The sequence below is a fragment of the Zootoca vivipara genome, chromosome 4 (genome assembly GCF_965207765.1).
Source record: "Zootoca vivipara chromosome 4, rZooViv2.hap1.1, whole genome shotgun sequence".
Lineage (NCBI taxonomy): Eukaryota > Metazoa > Chordata > Lepidosauria > Squamata > Lacertidae > Zootoca > Zootoca vivipara.
Genome location: NC_142587.1, coordinates 19,874,241 through 19,894,083, shown reverse-complemented (window position 1 = coordinate 19,894,083; position 19,843 = coordinate 19,874,241). Strand labels below are relative to the sequence as shown.

The 19,843-nt window shown below is 43.3% G+C and overlaps 1 long non-coding RNA gene across 2 annotated transcripts in view; it reads left to right on the top strand.

Annotated features, from left to right (window-relative positions):
* LOC148685853 (uncharacterized) overlaps positions 1-19,843 on the top strand; it is a 208,790-nt gene that overhangs the window by 4,758 nt on the left and 184,189 nt on the right. The window contains exon 1 of one of the 2 annotated variants that reach the window (XR_015949836.1): positions 147-289. The exons of the other annotated variant lie outside the window; for it this stretch is intronic. This is a non-coding gene — a long non-coding RNA (uncharacterized LOC148685853). Of the gene's footprint in view, positions 1-146; positions 290-19,843 lie in introns of those variants that run through there. 2 annotated transcript variants of the gene reach the window in all.

Sequence of the window (19,843 nt, the reverse complement as noted above, 5' to 3'; positions counted from 1 at the left end):
CTTCTCCAATCATAAAATACCGCTCCTTCCATATTGATTGGGCTTTGGCGACTGGATGCAGTGCCGAGCCTCATTCGCCAAGGTGCTTAAAAAGGAAAAAACAACAGGTTTCGCCAGGGTTTATCATCCTGGCTAGGAACAAAATGTAATACCTCTCAAAGTAGGCTGCCTGCCTAATGTTTGGGCGTTAATATTTCTTCCATCAGGGTTAACCCCTTTTGCAGGGGATGGAATCAATGCAAAGAGTGCCTCTCTCTGGGATGGGAACTTTGCTTCTTGGGATATTACAGTAAGTGTGTCATCTCTTCTGTGCTGTTCGGTGGGTACTGCTGGAAGGAGAGGCTGCGGCAGAGCTGGCTTTGGAAAGAGCGGCATGCTGGAGGAAGGAAAGGGGGGGGAGCTCTGTGGCAGGACTGGGGCTTAGGTCAGAAAACCTGCAGCTGCTCATCCTAACGCTGCTGCCGGATTCCTTTTTTTTTGGTTTTGTTTTTCTGAGGGTGGCGGCTCACTCTCTGCATGCAGTGGGGTCAGGGCTTGGGAGCACCCATTGCCTGCTCAGATGTGGCTCTCTCTCTGCTTCCTGGAACCGTCGTTGCTGCTGGTGCAAGTTCTGATGTGCCCTGAGATGTCAGGATCTGTTCTCTGAGAGAGAGGACTTGGGGGTCAAGGGAGGAGTGCAGGGCTGTGGCATGTGATTGGCAAAAGCAGCTCTCTGTCAAGTTGTGGGCTAACTTTTTTGGACAGCAGTCTTCCGCATCTGCCTATAAATTTTCTTTTATTGCCTGTTAATGTCACGGAAGCCTCCTTTTTAATTAGCTGAAATGAGGAGACTTTGCTTTATGGGGAGCTGTGCGTGTCCCACCTACAAGCTTCCTTCCTTCCTTCCTTTCTCTCTCTTTTATTTTATTACTTTTTAAAAAAGAAAGGTGTAAATATCTTTGCAGCAGGTCAATACAGCGCGAAGCCACACAAATTAAGAAATCAAAGTTGAGGCTTTCCCCAACCCCCTTACCTTTTTAAAAAATTGGTTTGATATACATGGAATAATTACAATTGATTTAGCAGTTGCAAAAAGAGAGAGAGTGAGAGAGAAGATTTCACATTAAGTAGGCTAGAAAATCTCATTCGTTCTGTTGACTGGGGAATATATATATATATATATATATATATATATATATATATATATATGTATATGTTACCAACCCTAAAACACTTTCTGTTCTCTTTCTGTTTGCCAGATGTTTACCTGTTTATTCAAATGATGATTTTTATATCTGCCTCGCTTTATTTATTTATATTTCTCCCTTTTTTTAATGGGCAAAGAAGAGAAATTGAAGGGATTAATTTAGAGCTACTGATGCAATGAAATGGAGGAATATATTTAAGCTATTAGCTGCTTCAATCTCGTGCCCACAAATAATTGATGAGTTTCTATTAAAGATTGACAAGCTAGCAGGCGGCGAGGCGTTTTTTTACTAGACCATGCTGCAGAGGCAGACAATATGCATTGTAGTCCTTATTCTAATGCAGCGTATTAGGCTATTTTAGAAATGCTAGGGGGATGGTTCTCTTTCCTAGGGACCCACAAACATATATATATATATATATATATATATATATATATATATATATATATCCGAAATTATAAGCCACACACTTCAGCAGCATGCTGGGTTGCAGTGGCTGTATCAGAGCAGAAATAACCCACTCGATGGAAGGAGGAAATGAAAACTCGCAAAAAAGTGTAAAAAACAACCCTGTTGCTTCTCTTTGTAGAATGTGTGTTGCCAGCATGTTGTAAATAAACAATAATTTCCCCAATGAGTTGATTCTGTCCAGGTCTAATACTCTCTCTCTCATCTGTACAAAGAGACCTCTCTTCTGCTTTAGGTTTCCTTGGAAATTTGGTTTCTCAAGGAGGGAATAGTTAAGCAAGATATAATATTTGTTATCTGTTCGTTGTCATTCAAATATGCATATGTAATAATCAGAAGGAATTCAAAAATATCAATGGGGATTTTTCCCCCTCCGGTGCAGGTTTGTAAACTAAGCATCCAAACTAATGCATGTTTGTGCAGAAGTCAATCCATATTTATGTTAAAGTTAGTCTACTATTTTGTGCCTTCCTTTCCCAGTTGTCCTAAGCATATTTATTCAAAAGTTTGTTCCAATGTGTTCAGTGGGACTTACTCCCAAGTAAGTACGCCTATGATCTTGGGATTTCAACCCTACTAGTGATTGTTTTCCAAATCCAATCCTCAGTTAATTTTCTCTTTACAGGTAGGTAGCCGTGTTGGTCTGCCGTAGTCGAAACAAAATAAAAATTCCTTCCAGTAGCACCTTAGAGACCAACTAAGTTTGTCATTGGTATGAACTTTCGCGTGCATGCACACTTCTTCAGATACACACTTCTGAAGACGTGTGCATGCACACAAAAGCTCATACCAATGACAAACTTAGTTGGTCTCTAAGGTGCTACTGGAAGGATTTTTTTAAAAAAAAATTCTCTTGTTCCTATTGCAATAATAGCTTTTCAAAAGTGGAAATATGTGAAAAGTAGAATGTAAAACAGTTGCTTTAGTATTTTTAGGCTGTAGACATCTGCACGCCTGCCTGGGAATAAGCCAAATTGAATGCAGTGGGACATCTAAGAGAACATGAACAGGCTGTATTGTTTTGGGAAAGTTTGGCAAATAACTACAAAGTTTATCACTTGCTTACCCATGAAAGTTCATATCCCTTTTGCCTTTTACAACCCAGGGAGAACCAGTTAAGATGCTTGTTTGGGTATTGGGTATTGTTCATTACAACCATTTCCAGAGGGGCAACTGTGTATTCTGTTGTAGCAAAACAGCAAGGAGGCTTGTGGTATCTTAAAACATATGCCATAATAAATTGCTATTCGTTAAGATATCACAGAATTCTTTGTTGTTTTTGACACACACACACACACACACACACACACACACACACACACACTATAGCTGATTTGTCTAATACAATCATTGGTCTGTAATAGAGAAATGCAATTTTTCACTGCATAATTCACAATAAGGAATATGTTGATCAACAAACATGTTTGGAAATAATATTGCACTTAAAAGTCTAATTTAATTCACATCAAACAAATGATTACCGTATAACCTGACTTTTTAAGGATGGGTTCAATACAATTTATGGTTTAAAACAAATAGTTTAGGTGTAAATACAAAAGGGGTGGATCCAAATCTAAACCCATTGACATTAATAGGATTAAAGTTAATAATCACAACCAGTTTACATCACACTGATTTATATAAGAATGTAATAAGATTCCAGTGGGTGTACTCTTAAGTGCAACTGCACAATCTCTACATGTCTACTCAGAAGTAAGTCCTGCAGAATTCAGTGGGGATTATTTCCAGGTAAATGAAGGTAGGATTCCAGCAAAAGTCAGGATCCAACTCAGTGAGAGAAATTGAATCCATTGCTCAGTTGAGCAGCTTACTGCATTGGGACTAATGTCTGGACCAGGAACACGTGGCACACAGGAAACTCACTGATATAATAGGGATTGCTTCTACGTAGTTGCCTCGATCTAGCTAGTGTTCATACACAAGCAGTAACAGCTTCCCCCCTGTCCATATATTGCATGTTTACTTCCTTGAGCCAAAATCCATAACTGGGCATGTGCATGTGCAACTTTTTTAAAAAGTGAAATTCCAGCCATTAGGAAGAGTTGTAGGGAGGGGCTGGATTCATTCATCCCCCCCCCCTGCCCAACCACTGATCAGTAGGGTTACCAGACTCTGTGTGTGCAGCTCATGTATTATTTGATAAATCGGTGCTCATGAATACAAGCTACCCAGCCCAACACACCAAGAGGACAGAGAACACATGCATTATGATGCTTGTTTTTTTGGGGGTATTTGTGCTGTGTTATCTTAGCCATGCCTACGCAGAATGAAGATCCAATGATTTCAGTTGGGCACAGAAGCCAGCAGTATGTGTGCAGGATTGCAACCTTATAGCAGTTTGACCCATTGGGCTATTGCATCCAAAAGTCCAGGATAATCTCAGCTGCTTAATGCCCAGGCCTGCGGTACATAGCAGGAATGCCTGTGACCTCATTGTCTAGAGGTGAGGTGTATTAAATCATATTCTAGAATTCAAAGGGCTGTTAACTCAAATAACCACCTTGACTCGATGGTGGAGCAGGGTGCCAAAAGTTATTTCACGTGGAGATTCAGGGGTGTAATGATGATGGGCACAGATGATTGGCCAAGGCTGTTTGCGCCAGATGTGTTGAGTTCAGAAGTTGTTTGACTACGACATGGTCGCAAGTCCCAGGACTTCCAGCCTTCCACAATCCGATCATCCAACCAGTGTGAGCTTGAGGATGCCATTTCGTTTCCAGTTCGTGTAAGAAGAGCTGCGATGGCTCAGCTTTATGCAGGCAGGCTTGTTTGCATGAGAAGTTATTTGTGGAAATGAGCTAGTGGCCAGGCGTGGGAACTGGCTTTGAGATGTGTAAGAAAATAATTTTCTTAGCAGGATTTTGCAGTGTGCTACCTTGCATATCGGGCAAACACACACACACACACACACACACTCTGCACCCCTAAGATTATGAGGAAGGTAGAGCATCAACAACCCAGGACATTGCCTCCGTCAGGCAATATCTTTGCTAGGTATCATTTTACGGGCTGTGCTTGCTGGCTTCATTTTGTATTTATGAATATATTTTCAGGAGAAGGATAAATAGGTGAAAATAGTTCGGTACCATGTGATTTGTTTCATCCTAAGGCATCGCCTGGGGTTACTGATACAGTCCTGGCTCTCGGTATGGAGAAGTGAAATGTGCAACAATGAAAATTTTATTAAAATGTTCGTTAACCCATTACAGGGTGTTCATTTTCAATTCTTTGCGAGAAGCACGATGTATCATTTTGTGTGTGTCATTTGGTAGAGAGAGAGAGAAAGAGAGAGAGATGAGCCAAGAGGAAGAACACATTTAATGTGGGGAGGGAGGGGGATTTTAATGGGCTGCATTATACAAATGGCCCAGTCCACGATTGCCATTATTAAAATAATTTGTCATTGGATTAAAAAAAAAGGGAAAGAAATTTCAAGGCTTCTTTGAATATTTCCTCTCATTTTCTCACCGTCTCCCTCCTTCCCTCCCCTTTCTTTCTTTTAAAAAAAGAGATAGCAGCTTTAGTATCGCGAAGGCAGACGCATTTTCAGGCAAAGCCCATTTCAGACCAGAATTTCTGAGAGTCCTATTAATGTTTCATGCTAATCAAGGAGAGTAGGAAATAGAGCTGACAGGTGCTTCTACTCTGCTTATTCCTGTCTTCCTGCATTAGACGTTACTAGCTAAAAAAAAAGCAGTGTGGCTCCTTTCCAAGGCTTATAGTGACAAGGGCAGGAACGAAATGGGTTCCGTCCTTAAGTTTGTCGTTGTTTTCTTTATTGGCTCATCTGATGACATCTCCGGTAATCTGGCAGCATTGATGACGAATCAAACTCTTTTGCTTCATACTGTGACCTCAGCAAGGCTCTGTGTTTCCTATCTGTCATCTTCAACTGAGCATGGATGATCACATGCTCGCTTTTGCCCTCGCAAAGGTCCTGTCAGGGAGTCAATTCAGGCAATGATTTACCAAGTCATGGCATACCACAGTGTGCTTGCAACTCTTTGATAAGATGTGATTTGTAAGCCCCAGCCAAGGGCTGGAGGTTGGTGAGGATTTTACCACTTCCTGGATTCCTGTCAGGTAAAATGGATATGTGTGTGTGTGTATAATGTTTACAAATGATGGGCCTACTGGTTAGATGTACACATGGCGCTCAGTACTGGATGATGTGGCAGGGCTAGTCAGCCATGTTGCTGTTGCTTACTGCGAGGTAGAGGAAGAGGCATGGTCAGAGCAGTGCAAATACACTTGTGGGAGTGCCAGGTCAACTCCGCTGGCGCGTTGGCACTGCACAGACCTCACCACTACCTTGTCCATTCTCCTCTAGGTTTCTAAGCACAATTCAAAGTGTTGGTGCTGACCTTTAAAGCCCTCAATGGCCTTGGCCCCTTGTACCTGAAGAAGCATCTCCACCCCCATCATTCAGCCCGGACCCTGAGATCTTGTTCCGGGTGCCTTTTGGTAGTTCCCTCACTGCGAGAAGTGAAGTTACAGGGAACCAGGCAGAGGGCCTTCTCAGTAGTGGCGCCCACCCTGTGGAATGCCCTCCCATCAGACGTCTGGAAGTTAAGTAACTACACAACCTTTAGAACAGCGTTTCCCAACCTTGGGTTTCCAGCTGTTTTTGGACTACAATTCCCATCATCCCTGACCACTGGTCTTGCTAACTAGGGATGATGGGAGTTGTAGTCCAAAAACAGTTGGAGACCCAAGGTTGGGAAACACTGCTTTAGAAGACACCTGAAGGCAGCCCTGCATGGGGAAGTTTTTAATGTTTGATGTTTTATTATGTTTCTGTATATGCTGGAAGCCTCCCAGATTGGCTGGGGCAACCCAGTCAAATGGGTGGGGTACCTAGGGTCTGAGGGCTCTTTGGCCCCTCCAATAAAATATTTGAGGGGGCCGCCCCTTCCCCAAGTTGGTGGACATTGCTGTTCAAATAGTGTGCATACACTGTGTCATGTGATCGATTATGCAAGGACGGTGCTTACCTGGCCCCACCCAATCTTTTATTCAGGTTGGCACCCCTGGTGTCACAACGTAAAGAGCTTCTGCTACTTCTTTTATTTAAATCAACAGAATACACAGGGAGACCATGGATTATGCTCCCCCAGTCTTGAGACGTTGCTCAGAGTGCCCATTCTTGCGGCACTTCCTAGCTTCCAAACCCCTCTTTACTGCCTACGGTGGCCAGCAATGGAATCATTCTGTCTCTCTTTGGCCTTCCGCTTGAAGATACAAAGGGATTGCCTGGTCCTTGGAGAAGGGGAAGGTTCTACCCGGCTTTCAAGTAATGAAGTGTCCACTGTCTGCTGTAATGTTTCTCCCACTTCTGAGTCCTCCATTATTTCCCAGCTCTTTGCTTCTCCTTCTGGGCTGTGTCCTGTTCGCCACACACCATGAATCTGGGTCCATACTATCTTCAACTTCCTCCTACCCAGAAGCCTCTTGAAATGGAGGCCTCTACCACTCCTCCCTATCTGCCCAGTCCCTGACATTTGGCAGGCTACAAATAATAAAATGATGATACTGATGATGATGATTAGAGCTCAGGCAAGGGGGCACTGCCCCACCATGCTTCTTGCTACTGTTGGTGGTAAGTGGTTGTCTGCATGGTCAGATTGCAGCCCTGCTCCTCCTCACGTTTCTTAGCTCAGTGGCAGAACACAAGCATTGCTTGCGAAGAGATCTCTGGCTTAGTGCCTGGGAACTCTAGTCAAAAATATCAGATAGCAGGTGATGTGAAAAACCTTTGCCTAAGACCTTGAGAAGCTACTGCCAATCCGAGTAGAGACAACATTGAGTTAGATGAACAAATAGCCTGATATGGTTTAAGGCAGCTTCCTGCTATGGAAAGAACTGAAGCCCAGTGCATGCGGAGAGTGTCCGATTCAATTTCTGGTGTCTCTCGGGAGAGCTGAGAAAGGTCCCTGTCTGAAACTCTGGTTACCACTGCCAGTATAAGGAAGTTTCCCATCTTCTTTTCATTTCATTTTGCTGCTCAGCAAAACAGTACAGTCCTGGCAGAGCTCAGTGTTTTCTACCATGTGTTGCTTTTGGTTCTGGGGCCGTGTTGCCAATCCTTGTCCCTTTGGAGAGGCCTTCTGTACTCCTCTTGCACAGCACCTTTGCTTGGCAGTGTTCCTTCCCTGGCATGAGGGGTGCCAAGCATAGGGAGCTCTGAGTGCCTGAGCACTCACAATTTTTTTGTTGTGGGTGCTCAGCACCCACATCGCAGGTCCCACAATGCAACCTCCGAGGCCTCACAAGGCTTTGGACAGCATCTCTGAGGCCTCACAAGCAGTGCTGGAGGAAGGGTGGCAGGTCGCCCCGGGTGCCATCTCTGAAGGGGGTAACAAGAAGGTGCTGCAGCTGCGAGCAGAGGATCCTGCCATTGTCTGTACGGCACTCAAGTGGTGCTGTCGGCAAACCGCCCAGCGGCATATGCACGTCACTGCTATGTACTGCGCATGCGCGGCGCCACTACATACTGCACAAGCACATACGCAGTACGTAGTGCTGCCACACATGCGCCATACGTACGGCGCACACGCATGTGTCACCGGGCTGTTTGCCCCACCCCCAAAACCCCGCACTGGGTGCCGGTTAACTTTCCTTCACCCCTGCTCACAAGGCCTTGGAGATACTCAGATTCCGAGGTCCCATGAGACATCTGTGAGGAGGGTGTTCCACGGGGTAGTTGCAACTTCTGAGAAGACTTTCTGCCTGGTTCCCTGTAGCTTCACTTCTCGCAGCGAGGGAATTGCCAGAAGGCCCTCGGAGATGGATCTCAGTGTCCCGGCTGAACAGTGGGGGGGGGGGAGATGCTCCTTCAGGTATACAGAGCCAAAGCCGTTTAGGTATTTAAAGGTCAACACCAACACTTTGACTTGTGCTTGGAAACGTCCTGGAAGCCAAGTATGCTGAATGTAGTACTTTAATGTGGCTCCTCTTATTGGGCAGAAGGCAACAGGGCATGCAACAAGGTGAAACAGGCTGCGTCACGTGATGGTGTCTAGAAGTTTAGATGAAGGCAGGAATAGGTGACTGAATGGTGCAGTGAAGCGTTGACCCTACATATATTGGTGGCGGGGGGTGGGGTGTCATTGGGTGTTTGTTTGACCAGTAGCTAGCCAAATTTGTCTGGAAGCTTACCCATGACTAAACTTAGTAAGCACTATGGAAACCATTCCATCTTTTCCCTGCCAATAGTAGTAGTAGTAGTAGTAGTAGTAATGTTATTACTTATTACTTATACCCTGCCCATATGGCTATGATTCTCTTGCCACTCTGGGAGGCTTCCAGCCGAATAATAATAATAAAAAAAAACATCAAACATTAAAAGCTTTCCAATACAGGGCTGCCTTCAGATGTATTCTAAAAGTCAGGTAGTTGTTTATTTCCTTGACATCCACAGGGACCTCTTCCTGGTTCCCTGTAACTTCACTTCTCACAGTGAGGGAACCACCAGAAGACCCGCGGAGGTAGACCGGGCTGATTGATGGGGGTGGAGACACTCCTTTAGGCATGTTTCATTCTATTGAAATATCTGGACATACAAAGTGATGGATGGGTGCTTATTCTCATGCGCCTGTGCTTTCCAACAGTCTGTTGGGCCCGTCATCCTGCACGAGCTGAGGTTGCACCCTAGGGCACACCAAAACTCCCCCGACAACTCAATCTCAATAGCGGGAGATGGCCTTTGAGGTGTGGAAGGGGGGCAGGTTGAGAAACCCGAATGATTTCACCACACAGTTGGAATGTCACAGGACTAGACCATGAAAACCACAGTGAGAAATTTTGTCTTATCACCTTTTGCACTGGTCCTCATGATGCCTCAAAAGTGGGGCAAACGGTGGGGTGAACTGCGCATGACAATTTTGGCTGGAGGAGTGGACTGGAGACAGGTGCTGAACATTTGCCTCAACTTTGTAAGCAAAAAAATGGCAGGTGCAGCTAGGATTTGGCACCTGTCTCCTATCTGCTGGCTCTCCACCCATTCCACAATTTTATATTTTATTTATTGCATTTATATTCCACCTCTTCTCCAAAGAGCTCAAGGTGATGTACTTCATTCTTTCCCAGTGTGGTGTAGTGGTTAAGAGTGGTAGACTCATAATCTGGGGGACCGGGTTCGTGTCTCCGCTCCTCCACATGCAGCTGCTGGGTGACCTTGGGCTAGTCACTCTTCTCTGAAGTCTCTCAGCCTCACTCACCTCACAGAGTGTTTGTTGTGGGGGAGGAAGGGAAAGGAGAATGTTAGCAGCTTTGAGATTCCTTAGGGTAGTGATAAAGCGGGATATCAAATCCAAACTCTTCTTCTTCTCCTCCTCATTCAATTCCCCACAACAACCCTGTGAGGAGTGACTGGCCCAAGGTCGCTCAGTAAGCTTCATGACTGACTGAGGATTTGAACCCTGGTTTTCCAAGTCCTAGCCTAACACTCTAACCACGACACCACACTGACTCTCTAGGAATTCAGCAATCCCTTGTATTCTTATATAGGTGTATCTGCTGCTGTTAACAGGGAGTTAGTTGGGCTCCTTATGCCCTGAGGATCCTGTCTTCTATGCTACGTGACAGTGACTTCTGAGGCCTGTAGTTTTTTTAGTCTGCTCTATTAAGTGTTTGTCTCATTTAGATGTTAGAAAAACCTCTTAAGTTGTTGCTTAAATAACTCTGAATAAATTTGATGTGGAAAAAAGGTTTTGCATCTCATGGGTGTTTATGATCAGTTTAATTAAATCTGTTTAAAATAAATATATTCAAAGTGGTGTGAACCCCTGCTGTAGGCATACTTAAAGTTGTTTGATCCTTGTTTGCATTACTTGGTGTCAGTAAAATGCCTGCTTAAGCATGGGTTAAATCAGGTAAGAGAAGAATTTTGTTGTACACTGATTAATGAAAGCTGTTGTTTGGCTAAATTAAGTGACCCTCTTTAAATGGACAAGATCTAATTTCATTTACAGTTTAAAATTACTTGTCAAAATTTCTTTAGCGCATGCAATGATATTTTGAAGACAGGCAAGTTGCAAAATTAGAAAGACGGGATGAGGAACTTGTCACCTTACAGATGTTATTGGAATCCAGCTCCCATCAATCAATAGTCAAGTAATTTCGTTTCACTTTTAATTTGTATACCGCCTTTCTCTATTACTATACACAAGGCAGTAAACAAGCTGAAGAAACAACAAAATAGACAGCAAAGATCACACACCGAATAACAATCTGATTCAATACAAAAAAGTCACAATAGCTTTAAAATAAACAAGTCCTATCAAACAAAACAACATGCAACAATCTATTAGAATATAATAGTAAACTGTAAAATTAAATAGCAGCAAATGATAGTTAAACAGTTTATACTTCTCAATTACAATAAAGAATTAAAGGTAAAGGTAAAGGGACCCCTGACCAGTCATGACCAACTCTGGGGTTGCACACTCATCTCGCATTATTGGCCGAGAGAGCCGGTGTACAGCTTCCAGGTCATGTGGCCTGCATGACAAAGCAGCTTCTGGCAAACCAGAGCAGCACACGGAAACACCGTTTACCTTCCCGCTATAGCGGTCCCTATTTATCTACTTGCACTTTTTGACGTGCTTTCGAACTGCTAGGTTGGCAGGAGCTGGGACCAAGCAACGGGAGCTCACCCCATTGCAGTGATTCAAACCGCCGACCTTCTGATCAGCAAGCCCTAGGCTCTGTGGTTTAACCCACAGCGCCACCATTACTAAACGATAAAAATAACGGCAAGTCGCAATGCATGAAATACCACAAAACATACAAAACCATGTAAAAGGATCATATTGAGAAACAAAGACACACAACTTATAATTTTTTAAAAATATATATATGCCTGAACTCATGGTCTGAGAAAGGCTCCTAGGGCTGGAGGGTAGGACAAGGCAGGTGGAAAAAGCCATTGCCTGATTAGCACCAGGGTTGACGAGAGTGTCCATCCAGCAACAAGGTGCCTTCTGGAGATTGTTGTACTACAACTTCCATCAGCTGCAGCCAGCATGACCAATGGTCAGGAATACTGGGAGTTGTAGCCCAGCAACATCTAGTGGACAGCACATTGACTATTCCTACTAAAAGGATTGTGGATGAACATTCTCATGCTGATTTTTTTTAAAAGAGATGGATGGGATCTCCCTTTGGAGCATGTGCAACGAAACATGTAGATTTGGATTTCTTAACTATATAAAACTATGACGGGTAACGATGGGTTAGAACTGGACTCCCATTTTCATGTTCCTTCAGACAGAACATTTGCTTAACTCAACTTCTACTGAACTTGAAGACAGAAGGGAGGGAGGGAGGGAGGGAGGGAGGGAGGGAGGGAGGGAGGGAGGGAGGGAGGGAGGGAGGGAGAAGGTTCAGATGCCATTTTTGAAAGTAGGACACTCCATCTGGAATATGCACTTAATTCAGACCGATGTCAAAAAGAAAAAAAAACTACCAGACTTTTAGAGGACATCTGAAGGCAGCCCTGTTTAGGGAAGCTTTTAATCTTTAAGAAATTAGTGTATTTTAATATTTCTGTTGGAAGCTGCCCAGAGTGGCTGGGGAAACCCAGCCAGATGGGCGGGGAATAAATATATTATTATTATTATTATTATTATTATTATTATTATTATTATTATTATTATCTTGTCTCTCTTTGACTTTGAATTGTGACTCTTGTGTAATGCTGTCAGCTGGGGTTCGACTCAGGGCATTACATGTGTACAGTCCTCTTTAGAATATACATTTAACTTAACAGCATGGATACCACTTCCACAGTGATTACTCCCATGCCAATATGGGCACATGTCAAGTTTTCCACTAGTGTGAACTGTCCTAAGATGCAGCAGAGTACTGGCAACTTAAGATGTTAGACTATGAAGAACTTGCAGGTTTAACACACAGAATAAGAGAGCAAGAAGAATGTATATTTAAAGGAGAGAGGAAAATATTTATTGAATATATGGAAAATAATTGTACACAGCTGAAAAAGCTGGCAGCACTCATATAAATTCAGAAGAGTAAACAATATTTGATTGATGTAAAAGTAAAAAAAATATGATTTGAATGGTTATAGTAAAATGTGCAGGATTGTATGATATGTAATATGAACAATGGAGAAGAAGGGAAGTCATTGGGTATTTTAAAGTTTGCAAAATGTTTATTTTGAAATGCAAAATGTTTATTTTGAAATGTGAAAAACTGAAAACTCAATAAATTATTATTATTATTTTAAAAATAAGATGCAGCAGAGTTTAAAAGTCACAAAATGTGCAGTGTCAGTGAAGCATTAGGAATATAGGCTGTTAGATCCTTTTAATATCCTGTTCAGTCCACTTACAGCTCCCCCGTTTCTACCCCTCTCAGAAGGAATGGGCCATGCCATTAGTAAGTTTAAATGCTTGACTTACAAACTTCAAAGGCCAGATTTGTGTGCTATACCATGCAGCAGCAAGAAGAACACAGGTGGAAAATTGCTGGGTTGCAAAATACAGAAAAATATTTATTTATTATTTATTATTTATACCCCACCTATCTGGCTGGGTTTCCCCTGCCACTCTGGGCGGCTTCCAACAAATACCAAAATACATTAAAATATCACAGATTAAAAACTTCCCTAAACAGGGCTGCCTTTAGGTGTTTTCTAAATGTCAGGTAGTTGTTTATCTCCTTGACCTCCGATGGGAGGGCGTTCCACAGGGCGGGCGCCACTACCGAGAAGGCCCTCTGCCTGGTTCCATGTAGCTTTGCTTCTCGCAATGAGGGAATTGCCAGAAGGCCCTCGGGCTGAGCAATGGGGGTGGAGACGCTCCTTCAGGTATATAGGACTGAGGCCGTTTAGGGCTTTAAAGGTCAGCACCAACACTTTGAATTGTGCTCGGAAACATACTGGGAGCCAATGTAGATCTCTTAGGACCGGTGTTATGTGGTCTCCACGGCCGCTCCCAGTCACCAGTCTAGCTGCCGCATTCTGGATTGATTGCAGTTTCTGGGTCACCTTCAAAGGTAGCCCCACGTAGAGCGCATTGCAGTAGTCCAATACTTCTGAGCATGCTGTCTGGGCTTGAAGTAGTCAAGACCAGACATGTTGCCTGGTGGAAGAGGGTGAACAAAGGAAGCTTCACTTCCTTCTACGTCAAAGGTGAGGGTGTGTGACTTAACTGAGTCTAGGAATACAGTTCTGTGGTCTTAACCCCTTCATGCATTAACTAGCCAGGTTTACTACATTTGCCTAGACCGAATTCAATCCAATACTGGAGATATACTCTAGATTGAAATACACTGGGAACTTTGGAAGTGATTTAAACAATGCATCTTTCTCCCATGGTTTTGCAGTTCTTGGAATCTTCTTACATTGCCTGCAATCACAGACACCAGGAGCGATAAGCAGGACAGGGCAGGCAGTGAGGGGTTGTGTGCTTGGCAAGGTGTGTGTGTTTGTGCCCCCACCATGCTGAGCTCCACACACCTCTCTCTCTCAGTAAGCAGCAGCGACACTGTGTTCCAACCACCTTGCTAACCGCTGCTGCTCACACACTTACTTGGGATAAAACCCCACCAAATTTAGTGCTTCTTCTTCTGTGTCAGCATGCATGGGATTGTATTGTCCTGAAACATAGCTCCCTTTCCCATTTTTCTTCATGTAAGGGCAGTACATTTCATTGACTAGAAAATGTGTACAGTAAGCAGACTTGCAAGCCAGTATATTTGCTGAGTATTGAAAAATCAACAAAAAGGAGAGGTACTTTTTCACATTTACATGCACCCCAGAAAGTGATTAGCACGATCAAACCAGCTTTTCACATTTCGTAGGATCGCCCCACACAACCTTTTCTTTTACAGTCTTTTTTGTTTACTTTTTACTTGGCAGAAAAAGCATTGTGAGGAGATCAAAACTTCACAACTTTCACTGTCTATGCCATTGTTTCTAATTATGCTATTCTTTTATGCAACCCTGTGATGCTGAGAATCAAATCCTTTTCTTTTTCAAACAATAAAACCTTCTGTGTTGGAATCTTAGCTTAAAAAGCAGCTTCTAATCAACATGTTTTGAAAGAGAAGGGGGAGATTCTTTATTTCCCAGAAACAGTCGCTACTAATGTATGAGTTCTTTGCTTCAGTTCTGACTTTGCCAGTTCTGAGCTTTTTTTGGGAAAGCTTTTGAGTTTTTGTGGGGGGTTTTTGGCCCAAAATTGTTGTGCTTCTTTTGCAAAATCAAAGAAAAAGAAAGAAAGAAAAAGTGTTGAACTATTTTTTTATGGATATTCGGCAAAATCTAGACTTCCAACAAGGGTGGTTGTACGTCCGGATTTTCCCAGACATTCCAGAGATTTCCGCCCAAACACTGCTTCTGACTGCTGTATTCTGGCTATGTATGGGAAATTTCCTACCCTAAACTGGGAAAAACCCTACCCTAAACGAAATTCCTTGTCTGTGTTTTCAAAAGATCAACAACATCCCTCTTTCAAAATGCAGCAGCCGCCATCTTTTCTTTTTCCACCCTACCATCCAGGAGTCACCAATGGATTGATTTACACATTTGAGAAAGCAGATTTAAAACGTGTGAGCAGTAGACTTCAGGGAAGCCAGATTGGGGCAGAACTCCACTCAGACTTTGCGTGTGTGAATCATATCATGAATCTGATGCAATGTAAAACACATGCTTTGTTATGCCCGTCGCTTACCATAAAACTTGAAATGATACCACTTTTCATCAATCAATAATTTAAGCTTCTACTTACACTCTCAGATGACTAATGAGCATACTGTATCTCCAGAATTAACCCCGATCTTAAAAATGTTTATTTGGGAGTTCAATGAGATTTTCTTCCTAGTGAGATTAGGAGTGTAGAATTAAATCATATTTCACACACTGAAAAGGGGTCACTTAGATGTGGCAGGGAGTTCAAGGAAATAATATAGGACAGAACAACAACAACAACAACAACAACAACAACAACAACAACAACAATTTTATTATTTGTATCCCACCCATCTGGCTGGGTTTCCCCAGCCACTCAGAGCAGCTTACAGTATTGTATCCCTTCTGGCATCCTGTTGTTGTTGTTTAGTCGTTTAGTCGTTTCCGACTCTTCGTGACCCCATGGACCATAGCACGCCAGGCACTCCTGTCTTCTGGCATCCTGGCCAACTCTATTACACTGGTGTAAGCCCTGGTGCACCAGAATAGCAGCAAATAAAATCTGCTCATATGTCAGCAACTGATAAGACTTGTCAACCAGTTCTTCCAAAGTCTTCCTAAATTATAAAGCTCCAAAATACAAGCCAAAAGAGACCAGGTCTGTGAAGAGCGAAGCATACAATGGGCACCACCAGTGAAAAGGCCCTGCTCCGTGTAGCTTCTGCCCTGTCATTTGATAGGGTGCCCACTTGCCCTCCTTCTTGACATGAAATCATAGCTGCCAAGTTTTCCCTTTTCTCGCGAGGAAGCCTATTCAGCATAAGGGAAAATCCCTGTAAAAAAGGGATAACTTGGCAGCTATGCATGAAATGCTCTCTAGTGGAGTCTCCAGGTCCAGTACAAAGACCATAAGAAGGGAGAGCCGAGAAGTTCCCAACAGCTGTTAATCAATCAATCAATCAAGCAAGCAAGCAAGCAAGCACATAGGTCACCTTTGCCACAGTCAGGACGCCTATGTCCTGGCCAGGGCTGTGCCGAATCTTGTTTTTGTACAATCTTGTTTGTCCTCAGTAACCAAAATTATATTATCAACATATACAAGCAGAAAAGTTGTTTTCCTTCATTTGCAAGGGATTGTACAAAACAAAGTGGCACTAATAAAGAAAAGTTCCAGGGTGGCAACAGAAATCAAACTAAAAATGCTTTTGCAGTTCATCAGAACTATCCAGCAATATCAAGTTATAGTAGCACTGGTGCTATTAACAGTAATCCTTCTAGTTGGTTAATTGGTTCGGCAACTTCCATGCACATGACACGTGATGCTAATTATTTCCCCCAAGAGTTAAATGATAACTAATCAGAGGCGGCTACAGTTGCAAATGGCAACAAAATATCTATGAAAGAAAGAGGAGCATGTTTGCTCAAGTGTATTGCAGGTAGAAATACTGTTTGTAATGAAGTGAGAGCAATAGTTTACTTGCTCGAATTAACAAATAAGAAAGTTGTGAGAATTTAAATTCTAGATTAAAATTGATTACTTGAGAAGGAGATTGTAACAAAAACACTGGGGCCTAGTTTGAATAGTAGAGTGCCTGGTATCTGGTGGGCAGACCAAAGCACTTGTCAGGAGAGCTATGAGATTCAGGTGAGGATAAGATGCCTTGTCAATGCCAGCAGGTATATAAAAGGAAGACACGGCCTGCCCAAGCCCGCAGCGTATAAATAATAAATTATTATTATTATTATTATTATTAACCTCTCCAGAGAGGCTTACCAGGCTCGGACACACTATTTCTGTAGTTATTTGGCCGAAAAGTGACTTTTCCACTTTTGTTTATGGATTTCAACCTGCAATTTTTTAGTGCTATTGAATATGATATGACATGACAGCTTTGTTGCTGTATTGGATTGGCATTGTCTAAGCCAGGCATCCCCATCTTCGGCCCTCCAGATGTTTTGGACTACAATCCCCATCATCCCTGACCACTGGTCCTGTTAGCTAGGGATCATGGGAGTTGTAGGCCAAAATATCTGGAGGGCCGCAGTTTGGGGATGCCTGGTCTAAGCCTATCATTAATTTCATTGCTGTGATCCTTATATTTTGAAGTGTTTGTTACTTCTGTGATGCTTTTGTTGATTTTTAATTTATGACTGTGCAGCCACAAACCCCCCTCCCCATGTTACATATGTACTGCAATATTTGGGCTCAATTAGCGATAGGAAGGGGCTAATAGTTGATGCAATTGATCGCCAGTTGATTAAATTAATCTTAAGGCTTTTGCCTAGTCTGATATTAAAACCATCCTCTTTGTGAGAGCTCAACTTGCATTTTAATAGATAGCAGCTTACCTAGATTTCTAGAATTCATTGTTCCTGTTCTACTAAAATAGCTATAAATTATGTTTTCCAGTATATAGGGAATGAACTCTTAATCCTCATTTCCCCTTTTTAGCAGCAAGAAAAATACATTAGCCCAATTCCCATGCTTTTCTACATTATGCAATTATGTTAATCTGGGTTTGAAATTTCACTCCTGTGGGACAAGCAGAACCAGTAGCAAGGACCTCAGATTGCCACTGAAATGAATTAAAATGTATTGATATACAATGCCCAATACAGAAATATTAATACTGTGAACTTAAAAGGCTATGTAGGAATAATTAGGAAGATCCATGCAGTGTATGCAATATGACTAATCAAGAGCAAATAAAAGACCAATTTATATAAGAATAAAATTGCATCCGATTCTGGTCACCACACCTTGAAAACATAGCTGCCAAGTTATCCCTTTTTAAAGGGATTTTCTTTTATGCGGAATAGGCTTCCTCGCGAGAAAAGGGAAAACTTGGCAGCTATGCTTGAAAAGGACATGGTATAGCACAGGCATACCCAAACTTCGGCCCTCCAGATGTTTTGGACTACAATTCCCATCATCCCTGACCACTGGTCCTGTTAGCTAGGGATCATGGGAGTTGTAGGCCAAAACATCTGGAGGGCCGCAGTTTGGGGATGCCTGGTATAGCAGGAAGAGGTGCAAGAAAATGGATATCCAAAATGATCAAGGGGTTGGAAGAGGCAACAGCATTTGTTGGGGGGGGGGAGAGTCAGTTTAGAAAAGAGAGACTAAGAGGAACAATGATAAAGGGGTAGAAAATTGGATATGGGGTTTTTCTCTACCTCAGTGTTAGAGTCTGGGGCCATGCAGTAAATCTGAATGTTGGAGAATTTAGGAGAAACATAAAAAAGCACTTCTTCACACAATACATAGTTAAAGTTGAAGAAGCTGGATATGTTTAGCCTGGAAAAGAGGAGACGGAGAGAAGATAGAATAGCCATCTTCAAACATATCAAGGGCTGTCACATGGAAGAGGGAACAAGCTTGTTTTGTCCTGCTCTGGAGGGTGGGACTCGAACCAATGGCGTCAGGTTACAAGAAAGGAGATTCAGACTAAACACCAGGAAGAACTTCCTGAGAGTAAGAGCTACTCAACAGTGGAATGGACTCCCTCAGGAGGTGGTGGACTCTCTGTCCTTGGAGGTTTTTAAGCAGAGGTGGGATGGCCATCTGTCATGGATGCTTTAGCTGAGATTCCTACATTGAAGGGGGTTGGACTAGATGACCCTTGGGGTACTTTCCAACTCTACAGTTCTATGATTCTATGCTTCTAAGATCGAGCGCACTCCCTGGAGATACAGCGTGGAAGGTGATTATACAAATTTATGGAGGAAAAGGCTGCCAGTGGCTCCTGAGGCTCACAATTCAGTTGGTTAGAGCATGGTGCTGCATATTCCTGCTAATGAATGAGGTTGGACTAGAGCAGACATCCCCAGACTATGGTCCGCGGGCCGGATATGGCCCGAAGGCCTCATTTATCCGGCCCGCGGCAAACCCTGCCACCCACTGCCGCCGCCCGCTCTTACCAGTGCGGCACAGCACAGCTGCCCACTTCTGGGTCGCAGGAGTGCTGGAAATAGCTTGCGCGCATGCGCAAGCCTCATTTCCAGCACACTTCCGGGTCAGAGGAGGCCCATGCGCATGTGCACAAGCTATTTCTGGTGCTCCTGTGACCTGGAAGTGCACCGGAAATAGCGTGTGTGCATGGGCGCACGCTCCCCTGCCCTCCCCCGCCCTCCAGCGCGCTGCACGACCGGACCCAAAGTCCGGTAAGTTGGGGGACCCCTTGATCCTCAAGGTCCCTTCGAACTCTACAATTCTATGATTCTGAGTTGCAATGGAAACCATATTTTTAATCTAAAGCGACCTTTTCTATCCCACACTTGTCAGGAAGCTAGAGAAGAGTAAACGGCAGAAGCCGCTTCTGCGCGTGCGCAGATTGCGGCAAACCCGGTATTTACTTCTGGGTTTGCCGGAGTCACAACTTGGATCGGGTCCAAGTAGAGGCGGTCGTAAGTAGAGGTTCTACTGTATTGTCTCTGTTAAACTAGAATAGGCACAGCAACATCCTGATTCTGCCCGGGCACAACTAAGTCCAGTGCCATCTAGTGACTAAAC